This window comes from Alligator mississippiensis, chromosome 11, assembly GCF_030867095.1.
Source record: "Alligator mississippiensis isolate rAllMis1 chromosome 11, rAllMis1, whole genome shotgun sequence".
Lineage (NCBI taxonomy): Eukaryota > Metazoa > Chordata > Crocodylia > Alligatoridae > Alligator > Alligator mississippiensis.
In genome coordinates, this window is record NC_081834.1 from 51,633,291 (window position 1) to 51,654,086 (window position 20,796).

The following is a 20,796-nucleotide window of genomic DNA, read 5'->3' on the forward strand; positions in this document are numbered from 1 at the left end:
GTCTACGAAATCTATGAAATTAAGGAAATTCCTTAAAGATTTTGAGCGTTGATCCGAATGATGTTTAAGTACACTTGTGTCTATGTACCCAACTCCATACGTGCACATTGCCCTTTAAAGAACTCGCACAAACAGGCAAGGCGACTCAAAAAGTTGGGACATGTGGATCCACCTTTCAGGTACGAAGACATGCAGGGTCCGAATGGGAACAGGACAGGGAATCCAATTTGGAGCGCTTTGGCACTTTGTTTTCAAGTGATAAAATGACAGAAATTGCTTCGCTTTTTGTGGAGACTCACAACACATTCACCCTTGACAAATGTTGGGTAAATGGACTCCACTTGAAACTCAATAATGCAAATACAAATGTTATCAAGTGGTTCCTAAAGACACATTATAAAAATAGGACGTTTTATTCTCAGAAAACAGGTATCAGAGTTACAGCTGTAAATATGTATCGGTCAATTAAAAAGAAAACTCTTTAAAAGATCATTCTTATTTTTAAAAAAAACCAACCATCCATAAAGAAGGAGATTCGAAGCCAAATTTCCATTTTAAAACACTCTCTGGGGGGTCTGTAACCCCTACGGGCTTTTGCCTACTCTAACAACTTGCTCCCACCTTTTTCTCTCAAGGCAATATTATTCTCATTGCTGGGAACGCACATTTGGAGCTCTTAGAACTTGCTCCTCCATCCTTTCCTTGCTGCCCACAAGGCCAACGTGTTAGAAACGTCCAAGAAAAGCTTAGCTCCTGCCAGTAAACTGCCTACTTTCCTCCTGAATGTAGAAAACCTTAGAGCTGCTGTAGAGAGGAGGAGAAGACAGCGTGGATACTTCCTAAGTGCCAACAGGAGCCGGCAAAAGAAAAAAGAGTTCCCTGGGAGCCATGGTTGCAGAGCAGCAGCTCCGTAACACTAGAGCAGCCTCACAAAGGAAAGGACCCAGATGAAAACAAGGGGCGGAGGTCACGAGTCCAGGAACCTGGGAGGACAGGCGATACGGCCGCAACAGCAACGAGCCAGCAGCCAGCTGGCTGGGAAGCTCGCAGGAGCTATATTGAGCCGGGAGAGACCAGCTGAAGAAGCATCTCAGGGAACACCAGGCACCAACCGGGACTGCAGCAAGGAGCTGAAGGGCTTGCCGGGGAAGGCGGCTCAACCCCAACTGCAACAAGTAGACTTTTTTTTTCAGTTTCTATTGTTTAAAGGACTTGTTGTGCCGGCGGCTACACAGAATTGCAGACTCTCAAGTCAGAACAACATGTGCACTTTGTCTGATTCAAGGGGAAAGACCCCTTTCATTTCATTTGGATTCTCCAGGGAGAAAGGAGTTAGAGAGGATACTGCCCAGAACGGCTACAGCCCAAGTTCCTGGTCGGGTAGTCTTGGTTTTTCTGACTTGGTAAGGGAGACTGGAAGGAAGACGTACCTGAATTGGACGTGGCCGTCGGATTATCTGTGGATATTTAATGAGCTCCAGGTCTTGTGCCCAGAGATACGTGAGGTCCTAGAATAAAGAACAAGAATTGAATAAATACAAGCTAATTCTGAAAAGAGCGAGACCTGCGAGTTTCAGTTTACATGTAGGACTGAATTCCCAAGTGTCACTACGAGGGGCTACAAGGGAAGTTCGGAGCCATAGGATTAATTGTCCCTATGTCCTGATGTTTAGTGGTGTCTAGAATTCAATGCTCCTGACAGAAGACTTCTTACATCAAGACGTGGCAGACGAGAGTCAGGGTCACCATTTAGATCTCCCTGCATCGACCGCTGGACATTCAACCTAATCTAGAGGGCTTCGAGCAGTCACACCTTCTTTCAATAGTCCAACAAGCCTCACAGCTGCTCATGCTACATCTTCAGCATTTGCAATCCCAGGCACTTGCTCTCATAATAATGTCCCACGCTTGATGTACTAGTGTATACCAGCCACCCACTGGTCACATGAGTTCCACCTACCCAAACTACCAGATCTTCCACTTTCCTCTCTCATCATGAGCCACCTTCCCACTATTAATCAAGAAAACACCTTCAGACCGTCGTATGCGCTCTCTATCAGCTCTACACAACATTGGCTTGTATCTACGCTCCCACTCTATGCCACAAAACACACGACAGATACAGCACATTACACGGCTCTTGTTTCCTTGCTTAACATGAGGCTGAGACACACTCCCACCTCCATACTATCAGATACCCATCATGGACTTTGCCCTGTACGAACACCAACCTCAGACACAAGCCAGCCTCAGCTAAAGTGCTCTAAGCACTGGCTGCTCTCCTTAAACCACCTTAGTGAGACACAAATATCACAGGAACTGGTTTTTCTGTTCAGCAGACTGAAAGGCAGAGAAGGGGAGTGCACACGTTCACTAAAGGAGTCAGTAACACAATTCAGAACGGAGCCAGAGCCCAGACGCTGTATCACCACCTAAGCCAGGTTCTTTATCCCAATCCCCCTGACACCCCAGTCTACCCCTCTGCTCCACCAACATATGGACAGGACAGGGGACTGCCGGTTGGAGAGCCCAAATCCACCAAACTCTGTAAGCCCCTGCACTAGACTCCTTGCTTCCTTCACCACTACACCCCCATGCACCCTCCCCGACTGACCTCCAACCACACCACCACACCCCCACCACTGCCCTCCCCGCACTCCCACTCTCGAGCCCATGTCAGTAAGGGAGAGGGCTTGGGGGAGGGGGGAACGGGAGCGGAGCAGCACTGGCAGCATCCTCCGTTCCTCTGCCCTGTGGGGGGAGGCGGAAAGGGGCAGCAAAGCCACCGATTGCTGTGGCCTCGTGGAGATTTCCAAGTGCTCCAGCCAGGGGCCACTGCAGGGGCCGTGCAATGTCCTGAAGTGGTTCCCTTTTTGAAACAGCCCCAAGCCAGCTATTCCTGGAGACATTTCAAATGTCATGTCTGCCTGCACCTTAAGACTGAGGTGCATTGTGTCAAGCGTGACTTGATCTGAGTGCTCTCCACCTCATGCATGTGCTTATATTTTAGCTGGGGAATATCAAACCGATCCAGAAGATGTTCCATACTTCAGGAGATTCTCTCTGATAACAGGAAGGAGCATTTTAACAGCATACAAGTTTTACGCTATGTCCACAAAATTGCCCATAGCTTACCCTGTGAGAGCACGTGTCAAAGTGTACACGTTCTAGATCAAGGATTGGTAGTCGGGGTGCCCCAGGGGACCTTTCAAGGGTGCCACAGGGGATGTCTCCAGATCACAGCTGGTAGTCATCTCTAGCAGCAGTCCTCTGGGCAGCAGGCACCAAAGAGGTGTTACTTTTAATCTATGGTGTTGGTGTGCAACAAATGGCAATGAGTTGTGATGCAAAGAAGCACCCCACTTTTGTATCTATGGAAACGAATGACGAAAGCCTCTGTGAATAAAGACAGCATCCTTTGCAACTGCCTCCTCAGCAATCATCAAACTCAGCACTTTGCATTCAAAATGGGGCCTCAACCCTCCGCCTCAGGATGTCTCCAAATACAATTGGTTTCTGATCAAACAGGACGGTCGTGGGGGACGGCCAAATTCTGACAGCTTCTCAAAGTCTGGAACAACTTCCGATCTGGATGGGTAAAGACAGCCCCGCCGGTACTAGCTCAATTTGCCATTTGGTTGCGATGTTGAAAGAGTAATTGCTTTTCTTACCAGTTAGGCTACAAATGGACATGGTTAGTTTGGAAAGGGTTCTTCAAAAGGGAGGATAACATCTAGGATTTTTAAGTGGAGGCGGTCCCGGAGTGGGCAGACAGGGGTACAACTACTCATTTTTGCCCCCGGGGCATAGAAGGGAGGGTGGGTTGTGCGTGGGGGAGACCGAGTGGTGGATGGTCTTACCCGCTCCTGGCCTGCCCGCTGCAGCCGCAGCTGCTGCCGCCACACAGCGTCCCAGGCCCTTGACTCTGCTGTGGCAAACATCTGCTGCCCTGTCTGGCTGCCTGCTTCGGGCCTCGGCTCCCGCGTGCGGCAGTGCTTGAGGCAGGATGGCAGAGGGATGCATCTCCATCCTTGTCCCTCCTCCTGAGATGCCCTGTTGAGGAGTTCAAAACCTAGTTAATTGGAAATTATTACTTCTACTAATGTAAGGAGCAAAGGTGATTAGGTGCTAAGCACATCTACACCGTTCGAAGTAAAACCAAAATAAATCAGAGAGAAAAAAAGAGAAAAGAATTCAAAACGCATTTGTGCCGTTTCTTTGTACGCATAAAGCGTGGCCCGATGAGTGTCCCGATGAGTGTGCACAAACTGCGGAAAGAACAATGGGGAAGATCCTAAAGTTAAAATTAAATAAATGTATGTCCTTACTTTAAGTTCAAAAGCATGCCATCATGGAGACATGGACCATGAGCACACTGGCACAGAGCCATACCTCTTCACAAAAAAAGGAAGCACGAAGGCAAGAAGAAAAGTGTTATGATATTAAGTAGGAAGTTTTAGGAGACCGTTTGCATCAACTCATTTAGAAACTGGAAATTGAAATCCAGAAGAAGCCCACAGAGCGGGTCCAGCCCCTGCACCAGGCAGGACAAGACACCGGGCGAGGTGACCGTCCCGTCTGCTCCTGAAGATTTCCAGGGGAGGTGACTGCACCCCTCAGGGTCACAGTCAGGGCGGCCAGGATCTGGAACCAGCTGCCAAGGGGAGCGGTGCTGGCTCCTACCTCGGGGGTCTTTCCAAGGAGCCTGGACAACCACTAGCTGGGCTCAGATGAGCTTCAGCTTACCAGGGCTCATATGAGCCCAGTAATCATTCCTGCCCAGGCAGGGGGTCGGACTCAATGATCTGCTCGGGGCCCTTCCCACCCTGCATCTATGAAGCACCACTGCGGGGAGTTTATTCCAGTCTGGACACTCAATTAAATGCATAGAAATACATTTTTAAAATAGATTAAAGCCGGAAACTTGTAAGAGAAACAGTGCATCGATGGGACTACTAAGGCATTAAAGGAGAAGAAGACCCCAAAGAAGACCCTTCAAGGCTATCATCCAACACAAAACACTTTAATAATCAGGGTTTGGTTATGTAAATCCCCCAGAGTCAACGGACGGTAACCAATGAAACTGGAAGCAGAATTTCGGGGTCGGTTCAACTACCAAAAAAGCCAACAGAAAAACTGGTATTGCTGGGTTGAGCGCTCGGCCCTTTTCCTCAGCGCTCAACCAAGGCAAAGTTAGCAGCAATAGCATCTTCTCCTTCCCTAGAGTAAAGAGGGGAATGGAAGTGAAGTAAGGCTTCGTTGCGTGTCTGCGGGCCTCGAGGCTCGGTCTTTCTGCACGAGCTCTCTCCGAATCCTGTGTGGAGTATATTGCCTTTTCTGGCCCTGCTCCAGCGCTCACTGCACCGCTATGCGCAGAGACCTGGCTGGGCCGTCTCCTTTCCAGCGCAGCTCCCTGCCCTTCCCCTCCCCTCAGCACTGCATTCTTCAATTCACACCCGAATCTCTCAAATTAGGCAAGGCAAAAAGAGTATGTGACAGTGAGAACTGGCATCTCTATTTGATTTACCTTCCTCTCTTTCCAAAGGATCCCATATTTTTCTCCTGGGATAAAAGACTGTCCAGTCTTCTGTAGCTGTATGAAAGAAATATTGAAGAGCAAGTTGAAACCACAACCAGTCATTCCCAGTTACTTGATGTCTGGAGCGAGGGACAGCATCATGGCCGGGGGGCAGGGTACTGCAGTTTGGGGTGAGGGGCACTGGCAGGGCTGGGGTCAGTGGGTTGGGAGTGAGGGGCAGCAGCAGGGCTGGCGCGGGCTATGGCTTGGCACTGAGAGGCAACAGCATGGGCAGGGACAGGGCACTGGCATGTCTCTGCCCCCCACTGTCATATCCCCCGTCCCCCCTCCGCCATGTGACAGGTGTCCTGCATTTTGGACCTGGAAATATGGAAACCCTAAAGCAACCATCCGCATCCTCACTGCCTGCTCCACTGCACCCCTCACCTTGCCTGCCCAGCCAAATAGCATCGCTCCAAGCACTCCCCCCGCCTCCCCCATGTCAGGCCAGCACACCTCGTCTTCAGCCCTTGGCTTGTACTGAAGCGGACTGAAGTCATGTTTAGGAAAGAAACGAAAGCATAAAAGTGACAATTCCCCCAGCCACAAGTCACCCACCCCTACGACCCCCCAAGTGTGGGTGCAAACACCCCCTCATTTGCCCACACTTACCCTTGCGGTCAGGGTGACACCAAGGACACAGGTGTGACCTGACTCCAAGCAGTGTTGGCTCGGGAGCAGTCCAACTGCTGTGCGCGTCTCCAGGAGCCGCACGGCGACGAGCCGGTTCTAGAAGGGGCCATTGTGATGCGCGTCACCTTCTCCAGGTCTCCCTGCGTGCACGCCTCGGCCGTGTCCGGCCACACCACTGCATCAGCCTCCAGGTGTGAGACAGGGCTTGGCTTGCACGCGACCTGATGGTACTCACAAGGAGGGACTCCAACCAGGACTGGCCCCTGCCAGGGTTTCCCTCCAGGGCACTGTGACAGCGGATGAGGAAAGGGACTCCAACACCAGGTCCTAACGAACACCATTTCTTGTCTGTGCAAAAGAACAGACGGCCCAGGTCTGTCTCACATGTGCTCCCTGCGATGACTCTAACTTCTATTTCTGGAGGCCGGGGGCTCCCGCTGCTCCCAGCTCTGCGCTGGGGAATACACTGTATTACTTGCCGCCTACTGTCGGCCCTTTGACGGTGTGGGTCCTCCCAGTGTCTCAGCATTGCACCGCTTTCACGGGCAACTTCCCCCAGTTTCCCTTAAAGCCCTTTCCTTTTTGGAGGGCGAACTGTTTAACCAGATCCGTGTCCTGGATCTCCCTCTTCTGCCTTTGGTCAAACAGCCCTTGCACCAGAGCTGCGGCTGAAGAGGATCTTTCATGGATATCATGTGCTTACTGTGCCTTGAGGTAATGCTCCTTCTCTGCCATCCTCATTTTACCTTTCCTGCCTGGTTCCTTAACGATAACGGTGCTATCTCTTTCATTTTAGATGAACGGACTGGAAAACAGACGGATCTTGGTTGAACAACTGTGTCCTGAGATTAGTCCTCAAGAGCTCGATGTCTTCAAATCCCTGAGAGGTGGCCATAGAGAGGATGGAGACATGTCCTGTTTTCTTCAACCACAGAAACAGACGCAGAGGAAATCAAGAACTGCAGCAGGGGACATTTAGGCTCGATACAAGACCTTTCGCACTATATGCGGGCGATGTTTTTAGGTTTTTTTGAGCACGGAAAGGGGCTACCCAGAGAGTTGTGCAATCTCCATGCTTGCCAAGGCGTGAGAGCAGGGTCGATGCTTGGCTGGCCGGGTTTGTAGGGGTGATCCTACCTCGAGCAGGGGTGACTGGACAGCCACGACGTCTCTTCCAGTCCTGGGTTTGACGATTCAATGCCCTCTTGGTGTGCTACTAAAGGGACACAGAAGATCATAAGAAGATCAGATCAAACCCCTTTTGTCACAGAAGAGTGAAAGACATGCTCCATTTGTTAGAGAGGCTCCATGGCCTCGTTTGGAAAAGGGGGGTGAAGTAGCAGAATAAAAAGTCATTTTGGGAGCTTGAGGTGATCAGTTCATACAGACATTTAAAAAAGTAACTATAAAGCAGTGCCCACGTGCCAAACACCTTGGAGATTGGCAGCGTGCTCTCCTGAGACAATGTGAAGTTTCATGGGTCTGAAGGCTGATAAAATGGTACACTTGAAGCACTAATTCAAATTCATAGATGCTAGGGTGGGAAGGGACCTCAACGGATCATCAAGTCCAACCCCCTGCCTGGGCAGCAAAGAGCGCTGGGCCAGACGCCCCCAGCCAGGTGCCGATCCAGCCCTCTCTTAAAGACCCCTGAGGTGGAAGAGACCAACACCTCCCTTGGGAGCCCAGTCCAAAATGTGGCCACCCTTACTGTGAAGGAGTTTTTCCTGATATCTAGCCCAAAGCTGCTCTCTCTCAGTATGTGACCATTGCTCCTTGTTACCCCAAGAGGTGCCCTGGTGAAGAGAGCATCTCTGGTCCCTTGCTGCATCCCCTAATGAACTTGTTGGCGGCCACAGAATCCCCTCTCAGCCTTCTCTTGCAGAGGCTGAAGAGGTCCAGGTCCCTCGGGCTCTCCTCCTAGGGCCTTGCCTGCAGGCCCCTAACCATATGAGTGGCCTCCTCTGCACCCTCCTGACTCTAGCAACGTCCTTCTTGAAGTACAGTGCCCAAAACTGGACCCAATACTCCTAAAAGTGGGCCCAATACTCCTAATCATACTGTATAGCTCTTTTTAGGGCTGAACTTTGCCTTTGTGTAGATCTGCCAGGTTGTTTTGGCATTTTTTAAAGTGCCAGGTCCAGTGAAATATCTGGGAAACTGCCTCTGGCGGGTAGATGTCGATGTCCCGTGCAGCGAAGACTTGCAGCTCCAAGAGGCGCACGGGACATTTCTATTGAAACTTCCAAGCAAACATGAAGACGCGTGTGCTTTCCCTAGCTGGCATGACACCGATTTTGTTAGGAAGTGTTTAACTTGCACATTTAGAGCTAGTACTAGCAAAGTGCCCATCAAGACTGACAGGCTCAGGGTCCAGATCCATCCCCCGTGGGTTAATGGGTACTGGGCCTGGAGTACAAGGGGGTGGGGAGGGGCCCTTCCCCTCCTGGTGCTGGCGGGGGAGGCTGGGGGGACCCTGCTGGGCTGGGGGTGGGAGGCACATGCCCCCCTCTTCTCCCTGCTACCAACCCCCCATCCCCCATTATGGCTAATACACACACACTCACACACAGGCATGCACACAGACAGGCACACACTCTACTTACCACAGGGGCGATGTGTGGGGGTGCACACAGGTGCACGTGCACCCCCTGAGCGTGGCGGTGCACCCTCTACTAAAAGGAAAGCCCACATTGCTGGCAAGGTCTGTGGGTGGTCGCTGCCCCCGGCCAGCGCTCGCCACCTCCCCCCACCCCCCGACCGATGCCAGCGCCAGTGCCATCTGCGGGAGCTCCCGCTTAGCCCTGCCACTCTCCCGCCACCACTGCCCCGCTCCCGTCGCCGCCGTAGGCACGTGTCCTTCATGACGCACCATCTCTCTGCACATGGGCACGCTGGCACAAGCATATTCTCCCTGCCATGAACACACACACATACATGCAGGCACACGCACGCACAGACACATGCACTCAGAGACAGAGATGTGTGTGCACTCTACTCACTCGCTCTGCACGTAGACACATTAACACGCTCTCCATGCCATGAACACAGATTCATGCACACGCACACACGTGGACAGACATATGCACACATGCAGGCAGGCATGCACTCTACACACTCACTCTCTGCACATGGACACGCAGACACAAATACGCTCTCCCTGCCATGAACACAGACACACATGCACAGACAGGCATGTGCACATGCAGAGAGGAGCACACACACAAACACGTGTGCACATGCATACACACTTGCACACAGACACATGCACATATGCATGCACGCATGCACACACACTCATGCAGGCACTCACGTGCACACAGATACATACACGTGCAGACTCATGAACAGACACACAGCGGTACATATGAATGCACACAGACATCCCTTAGCCTGACGAAGGGTTTTTGAACCCGAAAGCTTGCTTAATAACTAGTCTCCAACTATTTCGGTTGGTCTAATAAAAGATATCCAATTCACCCAAGGAACCTTGCTTGCCTGGGTCCTTAGACCAACACAGCTACAACCTACACCCCCACAAACATGCACGCACACACATGCACACATGCATGCACAGGCACATGCAGGCACACACACATGCACACAGACACATGCACATACGCACACAGACATATGCACATAGACATTCACACACATGCACAGACATGCAAGAACATACATGGATGCACAAACACATGCACACAGATGCGCACAGACACATGCATGTAGACAAGTTTGGGGTTGGGGCCCCTGGGCACGGGCTCTTCCCTAGCCAGGGCCTATGTGGGGCTAGCTTGTCTGCAAGGAAGAGAAGCACCCTTCCCCTCTTCTTCCCAAGCAGCCGCATCCTTAGGAACAGAGCCAAGGAGATGGAGACTTTGTGGCAAGCGAGTTTGGAAGCCGGCCTCCAAGGAGATCTCGCCACCACCTGGGGCCTAGGTCTACCTGGGCCTGGCCTGCCAAATCAAGCGTGATTTCCACAGGGCCTTTTTCTGGTTGACAGCTCTCTTTCCTTTCCAGTCTTTGGGAAGGATGAGGGGCCCAGCACTGAAGCTCCGCACAAGGCCCCCACAAGAGCCACACCCGCTGTGGCTTTGCTCACTTGGAACGCCTACGAGTGTGGGTCAACTCTCGCTGGGCCAAAATTTGGTCCATATGCGGGAGCGGGGATGGCAATCCGCACGCCCTCTCCCGGAAGGGGCACTGGCACTTCCAATTCCCCATGTTCCCTTCACATGAGAACGGGCCCAGTATTGGAGCTGGGCTGAAGCAGACCCGCAACCCTGGGCCTGTTCTTCTCTCTGTCCTTGGCCAGCCCCATGCGCAAGCTAGCTCTGACCTGAGGTGGAGCTCCTGGTTCCCAACAGCATGTGTAGGCCAATGGCTCTCTCTCCTTGCCAAATGGAGGGGAAAAAAGAGACAGGCAGTGGGCAAGAGGGAAAAAAAAGCGGGGAGGAGGCGGGGCGGGGTGGGGCGGGGCGGGGCGGGTGGTTTTTGTGCCTGGGAACTGGTCTTTTGCCAGAAAGGTGAAAGTGCCAAAGCAGTCCAAGCCCCTGGACCTGTGTGTTCCCACGTTTGTTGACTCACTTTCGGCTCTCTTGTCCTATCAGGAGCATTTGGACTGCTCCAGGAGTAGAGATTAGAGCTAGATGAGCTCAGGGCTACAGGAAGCTTGACTACCCAAAACCATAAGCAAACAAAACCCGCGCCTGCTCCTCCTCCTGTTCTGTGGCACGTCCTGGCCCCAAGTTCCTCCTCCTCCTGCCACAGCGCCTCTCGGACCCTTGCGCCCGAGCCCTGCTGGCAGAGGCTGGGCCTGCCGGGCCCTGGTGCTGACAGCTGCTGCAGCCGTTCCCTGAAGACAGTGCAAGGGCAGAAAGGCCAGGTGCAGCTCACATCATCCTGACCTGTGTGGCTCTGTTGGTAAAGTGTGTGACTCTTAATTTGAGGGCTGTGGGGTCAGGCTTCTCCTTTTGTGAATCTTGCCAATTTTCCCAACCTTGGATATTGCACTCAGGATGCAACTCAGCACAGCCTTCTCCAAATCCTGGCTCTCGGCTGCAAGGTACCATGCATTCCCTGCCTTTACTTTGCATATCTGTCCTTACACATACCTCAGTCTGGGATTGTGCGGCCCCGGGAGGCTGGGTACGTGCTAGGAACACAGTGCTGTTTCAGGCACAGCTCCCTCCAGGCAAAGGGTTTACCAGTTCCTCTAGGAATTGATTTGATCCAGAATCACCTCGTTCCATGCCCACATCTTCTTGGAAAAGCATTGCTCAGGGTGAGGAATTTCCCACAACCTGGGCAATTGAATCTTCCACCGTGTAGGGCAGGATGGCATCCTTCATCTCACAGGCTGTAAAGTGTTTAAGCTGCCTGACTGGTCTGCAGTTTGAAGCCCTCAGTGCAGGAGCAGGTGGGGAGGGATATGCAGTTTGTGGGCTACCCTGTATTCAGCATCCAGGAACATCCCTTACCTTCCTTCTTCAGTTGTCAGGTGAGAGTGAGCCTGCACAGCTACAGCTTAGAAGGCTATGGATCAAAACCCTCCTATGAATCAAACGTAGCCCAAGTAAACCCCATGGTGTGCCCTGTATACCGATGGCAGGGGTGCTCGTCAGGCAGGGTGCTGAGGAAGCGGTCAGCTACTAGAGCAGCTTCCTCACCCTTTATAGAGTTGGCCGAAACCAGATACTTAACTATGTACAATTAATTACAAGAATAAATACAGATGCTTAATATCAAACATAGAATATTCATACATTCATAGACATTAGGGCTGGATGGGACCTCAGAAGATCATGGTGTCCAGCCTCCTGCCTCAGGGACAGGAAGTCAGCAGGGATCATAGGATCCCAGCAAGATAAATATCCAAATGTTTCTTGAAGTTGTTCAAGGTAGGTGCTTGAGCCACCTCTGGTGGCAGTCTATTCCAAACCTTGGGCGCTCAGAAAGTAAAGAAGTTCTTCCTTATGTCCAGCCTGATACGGTCATGGAGGAGTTTGTGACGGTTCGACCTTTTCATCCCCTAGGGTGCTCTGGTGAACAGACGTTCCCCCAGATGGTGGTGAGCAGCCCTGATTAACTTATAGGTGGCCACCAGATCACCCCTGAGCCTGCGCTTTTCCAGGCTGAAGAGTCCCATGGCTCTCAGCCTTTCTCCTTAAGTCCTGTTTTCCTGGCCTCTGATCATGTGTGTGGCTCTCCTCTACACTCTCTCAAGCTTCTCCGCATCCTTCTTGAATTGTGGAGCCCAAAACTGGATGCAGTACTCCAGTTGCAGCCTCACCAAGGCCGAGTACAAGGGGAGAATGACGTCCTGGGATTTGCTTGAGAAGCATCTATGGATGCAATGTAGTGTTTTGGTCGCTTTATTAGCCGCAGCATCACAATGCAGGCTCATGTTCATCTTGTGGTCAATGATGTATAAGGATGCTGCAGGTTTTTCCTCCCAAGATGGAGAACCTTGCATTTCTCAATGTTAAACACCATCAGTTTCTCATCCGTCCATTTGCTGAGCCTGTCCAGGTCAGCCTGGATCACCCTCCTGTCTTCAGATGTGGATGCTTTGCCCCAAAGTTTGGTGTCATCAGCAAACTAGGCCAGTCTGCTTCTGACTCCAATGTCCACATCATTAATGAAGATCTTGAACAATATGGGTCCAAGGAGAGAGCCTTGGGTGACCCCACTTGTAATAGGGCACCATTATGACTGATTTCCATCAAATACTACCCTCTGGGTCTGACCACAGAGCCAATTTCCCAACCAATGGATCGTGGTGGTCCCAAAGCCACGATTGGCCACTTTCACCAGGAGGTGATCATGGGATACCAGCTCGAAGGCTTTTTTGAAGTCAAGATATATGATATCAATCTCTTCTCCCAAAGAGAACATATGAATCCATACCGATTTATAAATGAAGGTTGTTTATATTACCAGTACCGCCCGTGCTGCACTGGACTCTGGGATGCTATCTGCACCATAGCAATGTTTCTTTATGGACGATGTAGGAGAGTCTGGGGGGTGTCAACCATCTGCATGGCAGGTTTTTTTATTGAGGTAATATGAAACAGAACAGAGTTGATGTAGCAATTTTTCAAAATTTTCTATCGCTACTGAGGTCTGAAATACTGACCACAAGGGGAATTCAGAGCAGCCATCTTGGATTCCAATGTGGCAGCTATACGCACTTCTTGCCAGATTGGCAACATAACTGTCCTCAGATGGGTAGATCACCTTTACCTGGAACACACTGCTATCATTTGTGGCAATGAGTTTCCTATGGCTACAAAGCACCAACTCACAGGATCATCATAAAATTCGAGTTTATTGGATGGATGCAAAAGTCAGACCATAAACCTTGGTGGTGATCCCTCCAAACACACAAATTCACGCACACAAACACACACACAGTAGCTAGCTATGAATACTAAGCACCGGAATCAAGATATACCTATCCCCAAGTGCTGGAGTCCACCATCGATGGCTAGTTGAGGCTTCTTACAGCGTGATGTTGCTTTGGAAGGGGGCCACCAGCTGGTCCTTCTGGCTGGACAGGCAGGGTGCTGGTCACGTCAAAGAGAGTACCATTGTGGGATATTCTTTGCTGCCTTTTATCCCTCTCTGGCAGACTTTGGTGACTCCCCAAAAGGGAGCAACTACTAAAAGAGGGGCTTTAGCCATATGGAGGAGCTCCACATTTGAAGCGGGGGCTGGGGCAGACGAAAGGGTTTCTTGCTACAGGGTGCCAACATTTCCCTCCTTCTTTACCTTACTTTGGATAAGAACTACTCTCTCACTTGCCCCATTTCTCTGTACCTGAGGCCAGCCAGGTTCTGAAAAGGACCCCAGACCTTCCTTACCTTTCCCGTGGGAAGCTTCAGGGATGGGTTGTGGGGAATGGTGCACGGGGCTTCACTTCTCCAGGGAATGCTTTGGTGGGGCCAGCATGACTCGGGCACCAAGGCCCGAGAGGAGATGTGGTGAGAGGGACTTAGGGACATGAAGCACTCGGGAACAGGTGCAGACATAGTTCATTGTAGTTTTCATTGACATGTTGCCCTACCCAGACCTACATTACAGGACCTACAGTGAGGATACCTGTCATAATTTGTGTACAAAAGAGCTGGCCCAAGTTACAAGCATGGCTCCTATTCACCACATCAAAAATGAACTAAGCAATAGGTCTAAGAATACAATTGTAAAAGAGGCATCTTCACTGTGCCAGTGCCTTTCAAGTGTGATCTGTCCCACAGGGGCTGATTGGGTCCTGACTTGAGCTTTCAGGAGCGTGGAATGAGCTTGGAATGAAATATAAATCATCACTGACGCCATTTGCAAATGCCACAAAATCTGGCACAAAGGCTACAGTGAAGAGCACAGGTCTCTCCACCAATGCAGTCTGGATTACTTGGGAATGTAGACTCAAGGGTAGAATATGTCTTTAATATTATAGGGCCTTCTTACTCTGGAAGGAAACATGAAGCCACCAGGAATTCAGAAGCTCGGGCAGGCTTGGGCATTCTCTGCTGGGAAGCAATGATTCCCAAAACTGATGCTAGACAAGTGGTGACGGATCTGTTGAACCTGATCTCCCAGGGCCAGCTCCCTGTTCCCAACAAGCTACTGCCATGGATGGGTGCCTAGTTAGGGAATTGAGTGAGTTTCCGTGGTCACTGAGGATACACGTGGGAGTGATCACCCCTACCATAAGTTACCCAGACTGGTACGCTCCAACGATGTCTATTTTGTGTGTGGCAGTGTTGCCATTGGACCTCTTCCCCTTTATCTGTGAGACTTGTAGGGACCTGGGAGGAGTCTGTGGGTGCTTTGGGGAGAGATGGATCCCTCGGGTGCTGGTTATCCCAATATTGGCATGAAATGTGGGTGAGGGACAAGTTTGGAACTGACATCAGATCATGCAAGAGCAAATGCCCTGGGCAGATGCCAACTCTGCCACCCCAGCAGCTGATCTGGAACAAGTTGCTGTTCTGGAGCAGTGGGAGTGAAGCATTTATACTCCTCCATTGAGACCCTGCCAGCACTGATCAGAGTCACGGTGCTGAGGTCGCTGACCTCTGCAGACACAAGCCAGAGGGAGGTGGCACATGGACATGCCCTTCCACCACAAAAGTCCTCTCTGTCTTGGAACTACAGAAGATCTTCATGGGGGACAGTCTCACTGTGCAGCACCTAGATTTCCCACCATCACATCTACAAACATGAGCAAGTCCTTCCTTACACAGCGTGCACTGACTCCAAAGACCTTGTCTCCCTGGGAGGTTGGAGGGGCTGAAAGTACACCCAGCGTGGAAAGAGATTTGCCAAATTCCTCAAGGACAGATTCTTTGAGGGGTGTGAAATACAGCCGGGAAGGGCAGGTGATGCCAGGGGAGCTTTGACAGAGGACACAGGAAGAAATATTCACCAGCAAGTATCCTCTCCCTCTCCAGCACCTTGCCACCTTTCTGTCTGCCAACGTCCACACAACCTCATGGATGGGGCAACCCCAGCTCCGACCCAAGGTGGGATTTCTTGTGCCCCTGGGGTTCTTCTTCCATTTCCTCTTTCCGTTCTGCCGCCATTCCCTGAGGCAATGAAGTCTGGGCAGAAATGTGGCCTGAAACCCTCATGGGTATTTTAGTTCCCAAGTCCTGACAAGTCCCTCATTCCTTAGGAAAACACTGGAGACACCGGTCCCCTTTGAGCTCCACCTCAACTCCCATCACTGACACACTCCTGCCCAGGGAACAAGCCAATGAGATCCTCCTTTGGGCAGTCACATCACAGCTCTTAGTCTGTCCATCCTGCTCCCCACACCGACACTGATCCCTGCTTGGGCAGTACTTCCAGTGCCTGGGAAGAAAGTGACCCTGAGCCCTGGAACAGAAGGAAGGCTTTAGGGATCTGCTGGACAGCCTGGCAGGTGCGAGGGCTGTGACAGAATGCCACCTCTGTCTCTGCCCCACGACTCTGCTATGTGACAATTTGGCTAACTTGGTCACTGAAAGGGCACACAACTCGTCCCCCTTTGTCAGGTGACCGTGAGTTGTAACCTGAGTTGGATACATTCCTGAGGGAGGGGGTAACCTGCTCCCTCTGCCTACCTGACTGCCATCACATACCTAGGTCAGGAGTTTATGTTCCCTATTGTTCAAAGCAAGGCCAACTTTACTGGGATGGGGCTAGAGACCCTGCCAGTCTCCCCAGCAACCAGTGATGCTTTTCAAATTGGTTGTCTGGCAGCCAACAGCTGCTGGCCTCCATTGGACCAGGGAAATGAGGTCATACGGTCTATGTAAGTTAAGGACTGCCCAGAAGGAGTGGCAGTAGCCAGGATGGAAAAACTCAGAGAAAGAAGCTGGACCATCTGAAACTTGCACTTTCTCTTGAAACTTATGATCAATGTACTGCCTGCCTCCAGAGGCAATCTCCACCTGCCTCTGGATGATACTCCTTAGTAATCTACTTCTTGGGAGAGGGGCTAGGTTATGCATTGGGTCCCCTTGGTTCAGCTGATTAAGGGGGAACACTATTTGTGCTTAAAACTGAGGAATGATCCCCAAGTTCTTGAAGTGGGTCAAGTACCTTCAAGGGCTACTAGGCCTGTGTTTCCCAGGAGGCACAGAGTTCTGATCAATCCAGAGCCTGGGTGTTGGTAGCGTTACCGCCAGGCTAGTGGGTGTGCTCCAGGAAGGGGGTCGGCCAGATGTGAGGCACCCCCAGAGAGGCACTCGGAGCCTGGAAGTCAGTTGGGTGCAGTGAGGTCGGTGCCTTAGTGCAGGAGCACCAACGTTCGCCCACCACAAAAGCAACAGGGCATGGCTGCCGTCATTGTGCATATGCCACATCCCCTGCCTGCCCTCATGCCCCTTGCTAGACAAGTCCAGAGGTTACTGAGTTGCAAAGCTCCTGGGTGTTGAGCATTAGGTGGAGCCAGTGTCCTGGTCCTGTTGTAGTCCTTCTCGCTGTCTCCAGGTCTAGTTGCATACGTCTCCTTTTCATTCTCTCTCTTCACTTCCCCTCCCAAGGGTTCTTTGAACAACCTGCACCAGGTGTTGACTTTCCAGATGGAGTTGGCTATATCCTCTTCACCCTCACTCACTGATTTCCGGTGGTGAGACTGAAGTTCACTCAGAAACATTTTAACACAGTCTGTTTGATTGAGCTTGGAGGTTCCTGTATTGCCGCACGGCGCTTCTGATAAAGGACACAAACTGATTGAAAAGCACTGACTGGGACCTCTGCTCCTCAGTCAGCTGTCCATAAATCTCCATCTCCCTTGTCATCAGCCTGACTCCCGTCACTCTTTCAAGGAGCCGGCTTACCTTTCCTCCTAGTGACAGGCTCTTCCTCTTCACTCAGCAGCCTGGCTTCTGAAAATCCCTTTCTGTCTTTCTTTTTTTATCCCCTAGCACACCACACGTATCCCAGGAAACATGAATGCACCCACCACAGGGCTGAAAGTCACATGGACAGGGGATTGCGCCGGGCAGAAGACATCGCGGAAGTCTGTTCCAGACGCTGAACACTAAGTTCATAAAAAAGTTTCTCCTTATGTTCAATTGAAATCAGCCTTTTAGGAGCTGGTCACCATTGGACCTTGTTATTCCTGAGGGGGCCCTGGTGAACAACTCTTCTCCCAGGTCCTGATGCACTCCCCTTATGTACTTCCAGGCTGCCACCAAGTTTCCCCTAAGCCTTCTCTTCTCCAGGCTGAAAAGTCCCATGTCCCTCAGCCTCTCCTCAGAAGGTTTCTCTCTTGGTCACCGATAATATGGTGGCTCTCCTCTGGACTCTCTTGAGCTTATCCACATCCCTCCTGAACTGGGAGGCCCAGAACTGAGTGCAGTACTCCAGTTGTGGGCTCACCACAGCTGAATGAATTGGGAGGAGGCCATCCCAGGTTTTGTTAAAGATGCATCGATGCATTCATGCCAGAGTTTAATTACCTTTGCTGCCCATGTCATCACATTCTGCCCCTCACCCCCAGCCCCTTGGCCAAAGGAAACCTAGGGAGCTGGGAATAGAGTGCTTTCCCAGGACGCTAGGTCCCAAAACTCACTTGCAACAGTCTCCAGTTCCTGTATTTCTTTCTTGGAAAGAGACTGATTTGGAAGAAGAGGGGAAAGATGCCTCCCTTTCTGCCACAGAAGCCAGGCCCAGTCATACCGTATTTGTGGAAGAGACTCACCCCCAGGGTCCCAGGCCCAAACTGGGTGCATGTGTGCAAGTTTCTGTGTGAGATTAGGGGTGCATGATACCACTCGATGTGGTCCTGTGAAATCCCTGGTACCTGGTGAAAAACTAAGCCCATCAACTATAGAAGAGGGACAAAATCCACCCTCAGAAACACAGGCAGTGTCCCAGGATATGGCACTGATCATATTCTGTCTGTCTCTGCAGCCCCTGACTGCTTTGGGGAGGGGAAAGCCTCAAGGCTCCTGCGCAGATCGTCATCAAGGCCTGAAGAGTCCACCCTGCACCAAGCCCCTGCTCTCCACAGCCAGGGCCAGAGCTGGGGTTGGGGCCAGGGCCAGGACCCCGGTTGGGCAGGAGCTACAGGGGTGACCACCCCAGCACCAAAATTCAGGTTTGGTGTCCCCAGCTGATGGGCTCAGGTGTTTGTTATGTTTTCACAACTGGAAGGGGTAAAGGTGCGTCTGGCTGCAGGGCAAGTGAGTAGCTGCACCATCGGGAGGAGCAGAGAAGAACTAGACTGAAGCCAAGCAGTTCTTGACAGAAGCTGCTCTTCAATGGGCTGCGCTGTGTAGTGTGGTGCAGGGTCACTCTGGTGCTAACCTGGTGTGCATATTTCACTCGTGTCCTCCCAACACTTTGCTCTCTGCCCTATGATGCATTTGAACTGCCTCCTTCACATTTCCTACTGGGATGGGCTAGCTGGCAGTGACTTAGCCCAGGGGTTTTGAAAGGGCAAAAGATGATTGGCGGACTTGGGATTCCCTTTCCTCACCAATCAGGCCCCAGAAACGCACCCTCCATGTCCCCTGATTGGCCCCTTGGGTCACCTGGAGGGGGATAAAAGGGGCAGCATAGCTGACTCAAGGGAAGACCACTGAGGGACCACAAGGAAGGAGTTTCAAAGACCTGGCAAGAGCTGAGCCAGTGGGGTGGGAGCAGTTGCCCCAGAAGCACCTGAAGGAGTGGGACCTGCAGGCAGCAGTTGGACCCTCAGCAGTGCGGCGTGCAGCCAGCAGAAGAGGCTCCCCACTGGGCTCCTGGGTCACCTATGAGAGGCTGTGGCCAGTAGGAGAGGCTCCCCAGCTCCAGCAAGGATCGGAGCAGCAACCTGAGAGGGTCACAGCCCGGCTTCCAGCTCCTCCAGTAAGAGGCCAGGCAGCTCGACAGGGAAGCAGCAGCTGGGGTGCCCGTCTTGCATAGGGACAGTGGCAGTGGCAGGTGGGGCCGCACTCCTAGCTCCTCTTCCCAGTGGACCCACAGCGAACAAGAGCACCTGGAACCCACTGCCACTCTTCTGTCTGGCATACCAAGATGCAGAAAGGGAGGCTTGGGGGAAGAGGCTCCACAGGCTGAATCTGGCCTGTGGGGCATATCTCCTGCACCAGTGAATTAAGCATTAACCATTGCTGAGTGGGAAAACCCAAGAGTCTAAGCAGGATGGTCCAGACTCCCAGCCAGCAGCCAGCTTGTCTGTGTGGGAAGCCCGGGATCCCTCCTATCTCGGTAGCTCTTTCTGGCAGGCTCTGCACACTTCCTCCACATCTAACATTGCCTTGGAGAGACTCAGACTTTCTCTGAGGATCTCAAGGTGCCCGAGGGTGCCACAGTCCCTGCTTGAGAAACCCTCTTTCACAAGTCTGGACACGCAGCAGCTCCTTGGGTCCAAGGGGTCGGTGAAGCCCGTGCCCTGGTTTTGGCGCCACCGTGTGGCCAAGCCGGGAACAAAGCTTCAGGACTGAGGGAAAAGCACAGCACATCCTCAGGAGGAGAAAGAGCAAAAAAAAAAGAAGCATTTAGCAGAGGATGGTTTCGATCCATCGACCTCTGGGTTATGGGCCCAGCACGCTCCCGCTGCGCCACTCTGCTGTTCCTGTTGCAAAGTTGTCATCATGCTTCAAATAGCATCTTCATGATCCCCTCTGATAGCACAAGTATTTAGTACTGCAGCCTGTGCCTCGGCTGGAGGGACTCTGCGTTGGAAATGCAGCCCTGCCACATGCTCCTGCCTCGGGTTGTGGACAGACAGCTCTTGCCACTGCTCTGCGACAGCGGTGCCCCAGGACCTGCTCTTGCGCCATCTCTGCCCATGGCACCAGCTGCCGCCATCCCCTCCAAGGCTCTGCATCCCCCACAGGGACAGTTCCCCTGGGGCTCAGTCCTCGGACCTGCACTGTTCAACATCTTCATCAGTGACTTGGACGAGGGGGTAAAAAGCACCTTGTTCAAATTTGCTGATGACACTAAGATGTTGGGGGATGTGGGCACACTACAAGGGAGGAATAGGCTGCAATTGGACCTAGACAGGTTACGGGTGTGGGCGGATGAGAACAGGATGGGTTTCAACACCGACAAGTGCAAGGTGCTGCACCTGGGGAGGAAGA

The 20,796-nt window shown here is 51.9% G+C and overlaps 1 long non-coding RNA gene across 1 annotated transcript; it reads right to left on the bottom strand.

Moving 5' to 3' along the window:
* Window positions 1-3,543: 3,543 nt before the first annotated feature.
* Window positions 3,544-6,361, bottom strand: LOC132243830 (uncharacterized). The gene is made up of 3 exons (XR_009455402.1): window positions 6,191-6,361; window positions 5,528-5,593; window positions 3,544-4,053 (listed from the first exon to the last, which is right to left on the bottom strand). It is a non-coding gene; the product is annotated as an uncharacterized LOC132243830 (long non-coding RNA).
* Between the last annotated feature and the right edge of the window lie 14,435 nt (window positions 6,362-20,796).